This window comes from Barbatula barbatula, assembly GCF_947034865.1.
Source record: "Barbatula barbatula genome assembly, chromosome: 15".
NCBI lineage: Eukaryota > Metazoa > Chordata > Actinopteri > Cypriniformes > Nemacheilidae > Barbatula > Barbatula barbatula.
In genome coordinates this window covers 16,529,542-16,535,603 of record NC_136778.1, presented here as the reverse complement: position 1 = coordinate 16,535,603, position 6,062 = coordinate 16,529,542, and positions in this window count along the sequence as shown.

Sequence of the window (6,062 nt, the reverse complement as noted above, 5' to 3'; positions counted from 1 at the left end):
GAACATATTTGTAGACCATCACTCCGAGGTCACCTACAAAAGAAGGTGGCGTTTGGACACTAGGTGGCGCTAGACCAGTAGAAATGGCTAAATTGACGTGTATTTCATCAGTTAAACAATTGTGTATCACGTGACATTTAACATACACACAAATTATTGATATCATATGATAGCTCTTCTCATTCTGAACAAATTTGCTTCTTGATCTATTGATGTCAATCAAACGGTTCAGGAGTTATTGCTGATGATGTTAAAAACTTACTTTTGCAAACTAGTTGTTTGATTTTCAAGCAATTTCAAAATTTCCACCATAGTTCAATTCTCTGGACTCTCTAGGTCAATAATTATCAAAAACATGTTGAGTTTTTTTTTGTTGTGTGACCATTACAGGGTCCTTTATTATATTAACCTGAAAATGTACGTTAAAGGTCGCTACTCCTTAATAAATAATCCAACTGACTTGCAATTAAGTAGTATTATACATATTATGACTCAAAACAAGCATGCAACATCTGATGCTCATCGGAAGAGACATGCATTCATAAAAGTCCAAAAGGTGAAATTTTCATTCTAATGGGCTTTTCATACATGTCTTTGTAAGCATGAGTAGTCTGCATAGACCGTTACTGATCACCTAAGTCAAAATTCTGGGTCTAAAGGCTTATCATTCATTGAGGATGTGTGTTAGGGCCATTTCTGAAATGGATTTGACTAATTTATCCTGATAACGTGAGTCTCGCTACTGAATTATCTGAATGACTTGATATAAGAAAATGTAAAGTATGTCCTATATGTGCATGTGTGTGTGCTCATGCCTCGGTCTGTATGAGCCAATGCTGACCATCTGACTCATTTTTCTGGGTGTGGGGTTGTATTGTCGATTGTGGACATGTTAGTTTGCCATCCCTGAGACTGGTCGACGTTTACTTACCTAAACTTCTCGTTCTTCTTCTTCTTCTTATTATTATTCTTCCGCCATAAAACGCGTCGCCCAGCCCAAACCGTAAGTCGTAGAAACTCGAGACTTTGTCGGATGGTAGTAGTCTTGCTCGCTACTCAGATACTTGGAGCCAGCCATGTCGGTCCATAGGTGGCGCTATAGCGATGGCCAATGCGTTTGGGCTCAATGCTCGTAAACCGGATGTCGCACAACAAAGTGTTTGGTGTCAATGGAATCCTTGGCTCCAAACTTAAAAAATGGCTATCTCCGATTTCATTTCCGGTATGCAAATTTTTCCGCTAATTTGCATTTTATGAAAAAAATAAAAAATGAACTAGTCCCTGGATTTTTGCCCGATCGGAACCAAACCAACGCTGATGAATTCTGTGGAGTGTGAATGTAAATATTCATTGAAAAAAAGTTGAAATTTCGATTCACCGTTGCTAGGGGGCGCCAAAACGTCTGAACCGGAAGTAGCCTATTTCACTAAAATGACCATAACTCGTGAACCGTTTGAGCTATCTTCACGGGGCTTAGACTGTATGTGTAGACCCTCAGTCCGGGGTCACAATAAAAAAAACTCGGTGTTTGGCCACTAGGTGGCGCTATAATAGCAAAGAACTCGAAAAGGGCTATAACTACGCAACCGTTTGCCCGATCGACTTATTATTTGGTATGGTGTGTCTTTGTGTCATGCACCGTGACTGTATAAAAGGACTTTGGCGTTTCTCAAAAAACATGGCCGCCATCGGCCAATGAATTTTGAGCACTCAATAGACAGGGTTAACGGGGGCCGATCGAATCGACACTCGCAGGGCTTGTTCGACTCGTGGTCCTGAAGGTCTGTAAGAAATATGAACTTATTCGGCCACCGGGGGGCGAAAAAACGTTTTTACAGTGCTTAAACAATTGTGTATCACGTGACATTTGACATATACTCAAACTATTTACATCATATGATAGCACTCCTCATTCTGAACAACTTTGCCTCCGGACACGCTTCTGTCGATGAAACGGTTCGTGAGTTATCGCTGATGATGTTAAAAACCTACTTTTGCGAACTAGTCCCTGGTTTTTCAACCGATCGGAACCAAACTAATGCATATGACTTCTGTGGAGTTTGAATGTAAATAATCATTGAAAAAAAATAGAAATTTCTATTCATACACGGTAGGGGGGGCCAAAAACTGAACTGGGCAGAGCCTATCACATAAAAATGGCCATAAATCCAGAACGGATTAACACATCATCATGGGGCTTGGAACAAATGTGTAGACCATCACTCCGAGGTCACATACAAAAGAAAGTGGCGTTTGGACACTAGGTGGCGCTAAACAAGTAAAAATGGCAAAATTGACACGCATTTCAATTCTAAAAACAATTGTGTATCACGTGACATTTGACATATACCCAAACTATTTACATCATATGATAGCTCTTCTCATTCTGAACAACTTTGTCTCTGGACACGCTTCTGTCGATCAAACGGTTCGTGAGTTATCGCTGATAATGTAAAAAACCTACTTTTGCAAACTAGTCCTTGGTTTTTCAACCGATTGGAACCAAACCAATGCAGATGACTTCTGTGGAGTTTGAATGTAAATAATCATTGAAAAAAAATAGAAATTTCTATTCATACACGGTAAGGAGGGCCAAAACTGAACTGGGCGGAGCCTAAGACACTTAAACGGACGTTGTTAGAGAAGGGTTTGAGATAGCTTCACAGGGCTTTACACATATGTGTAGACCATCGCTCTGAGCTCACTGTAAAAATAACACGGTGATTGGACACTAGGTGGCGCTATAACATGAACAATGGCACTAAATACTGTAAATATGCAACGGTTATACATCTACAGGCTCTGATACGCTTTGAAAATAAACGTCTCGGCCCAGGAACTTCAGACTTCTTGAGTTTGAAAGCACCATCGCTTCAATTTAAAAGCCAACAACAATGAAAATCGGATACTCATTAACGAATTGTCCAAATGATTTGACAGTCAGGAAAATAACATTATTGTAGTATATGTGCATGTTTCTGTAAGCATGCATAGTTTCTATGAGTTCATACCTGTCATTTTTCTGTGTCTGTGTGTGTTGGACTTTGAACCTTCATGCGTTTGTTGTGGTGTGACCCCCTAAACTGTTCATGAATGCACGACTGCTTTTGACTGCCTTAAAACTCGAAACCCGATAAATGCTGCTTGCAGCTTTAATTTATATTTACATGCAAACTAAACAAAAACAAAACACGCCTAGTGAAGTTAAGAATTGGGACATGCGTTTATTTTATATTTCTCTTCATTAGAATTCTTCCTTGTTTTAATTTTCACTTTATTCTATTGTATGTTTGTGTGAATTAATAAATCAATACATATCTAATACATATCTAAATACATATCTAAATGGACTGTTTAGTCATTATGCCTCATCTTTGTGTGGTTTCATCTGAGAAGTGTCTGGGTCTTAAAACAAGGAAAGAAATTCTGAAGAATGTTTGCTACAATACAGCTTTGACTTGCATGGTATGGAAAAATACTATGGACGTGAAATGGTGTCAGAAACCTGCGTGTTATTAAATATGATAAACATTTGTTATGACCTCTGTCTCTCAAAAGCAACTTGCTTTTTACTTCATTTACCATTTGTTTATACATTCCTTGAAAATGTGTTACATGTTGTTGTGTTGTTTGTTTGTGAGCTGTTTATTTGTACATCATTTGACAGTACATTCAGTGATTATTATTGTAACCATCTTCATGTAAAAACAGTGGTATTTCGATTACATCCCCTTCGTCTGCGATAAAAAACGCGAACGCGATCTCGTCCATTGTTCACGTTTGCAAGCGACAAAACAGCGAGATTCACGAAGTGTCCGACTTCAAAGGTCTTTTTTGACCCCTCCCCTTACTGCAGCCGCCTACTCTCACCTACATTTCAGGCGAGGCGAGGCGCATCTCAAACAAACCTAGTGTGTTCCGCGTAGGGCGGGCGAGATGTCTGACTTTTGCTGTGTGTCATAGTCACAGCACGAAACAGAGGTACACTATGGTTGTTGTCGAAATGATATGCCATAATACTAATTTATTCATTATATTAACCAGTAACTTAAATCCATCCAAACACGATCACTATACTGCCACTCTAAGTAACAAACGCTTTTAAGAGTACACTACAGCCAGAAACACAACAAATTGAAAAAACCGTGCAAGACGTAGGAAGCTTTAAAATTTTACAAGATGCGAAGTAGTTGTCATAACGTTATTATGAGCAGACATAATATACCGAGTAGCGTAAGCAGTTGTAAATGCAGGCTAAACTACTTCAAGTTGGCTTAGTAAGCATCAGGAATGTGTCTTGTACACGAATAAATAATTTACATTATAGTTAGCTGACATTATAACCAACTATTCATTGTGTTCTGTTTTTTTGTTTTGTTAAACATAACAGTGACAAAGTTTAATAAAAAACTACTTCTTGATTTTGGATGTATTGTGTCATGGCATGTGTTTGTTTGTAACATTCTAGTAACTAAAAAAAGCATAAAATAAAGTTGTAGCCTCAAAGATAATAATCCATACATATACATGCGAGAGCACTGCCGTGTCACGTTTTGACCGTGTCCTGTTCTGTACTGTAAGTATTTGAGTATTTACATTTTGTTGAATAAAAACAATTAATTTCATGCTTTAAAACTGAATGTCGATAGGGGCCAGTGTTGTTCAAAATATCTCTGGTGTTCCAAAGAACGTCGCGAAGGTTTGGAATGACATGAGGGAAATTGATGACAGAATTTTATCAATTTCCACAATTTTATCACAATATTTTTCTCCATGTTTTCACACATCACGTTATTACATCAATACATGGCGTTACGTGGCATTCAAAATGTACAAAGAATATATCAAATAAATGTATTTTTATCAGTATGTTTTAAATGTTAAAGAAGTCAAATAGGAGGCATTAATCTCAAAAACTATAATCTGCATTAGCAAATCTGAAATAGGACAATTTTGCACATTTAGCACCATGATCTATATCTCAACTTCTGCATTATCCTGACATACTGTCGTCTCCACGTTCTTAATCCTAAAAGAGCAAAACAAAGAGAAACAAAACTAACCGTATTGAAATGAATTTTGTTGATAAACGTATACAGTATTATACATTCAGTAAACAGGAATTGCTCAAAATAAACTCTTCATATTTACATATAATTTCAAAATACACTAGTAGTGCACAACATAATATGTGCTTGAATATTCATTAGAACTTGAGAAGACTGAGCTTCTGCATTCAGAAATGTTGTTTGAAGCACATGGGAAACAACTCCATTACCACTCACAAGACTGCAAATAGCAATTTTTCGTCTGTCATATTTGACTTGTGACGGTATCTAATGAGCACCCACACTTCAAGGCCATTCCCGATAAAGCTTGTGATGAAGACTATGCTGCACAAGGTTGGAAGGAAAATTTCAGTGGAGGCTTTTGCATTGACAATGTTGCGAGGTTTTGCATCAGTTTTATTTCCATTGTAATAGTCTGAATAATCTGCAAAAAAGTTATCATAATTAAACTGTTTGCATTGCAATGAGATTGCTCCAAAATGTTTGTTTTCTAAATCTAAGATTTTACTCATCTAGTGAGATCCAGCGGTCACAGTACAGCTTGAATAATCTCCCAATAATTACAAAAAGTACATTTGACAGTTTTTTACTTTACAACAAATTAATGATTTAGTACATTATGAAAGACTTACATTCATGTTGTGCTTATTTTTAAATATCATTGTTACTACTTAAATTAGCGACACTTAAATAAACTGAAAGGTATCAACTTTTTAGTTGATACTGCCCAACTTTTTTCATTATGACTTAAATTATGTACATAACTACATTAAACTAAAAAGTTTCCATTTATCACTTACCAAGCCCCTGTGTCATGTCTCTTGGTTATGACAACTAAATCTGTGTAATATGTGTGATTCTCTCTGTCAAAAGGTTATGGAGAACATTGGTGGTGCAATTTCCTAAATATTCCAGAGGGGGGCATTATTTTAGAATAGAACGCTATTGAAGAGGATAGTTTGAATATGCTAAATTATTTGTCTTACCATCTAT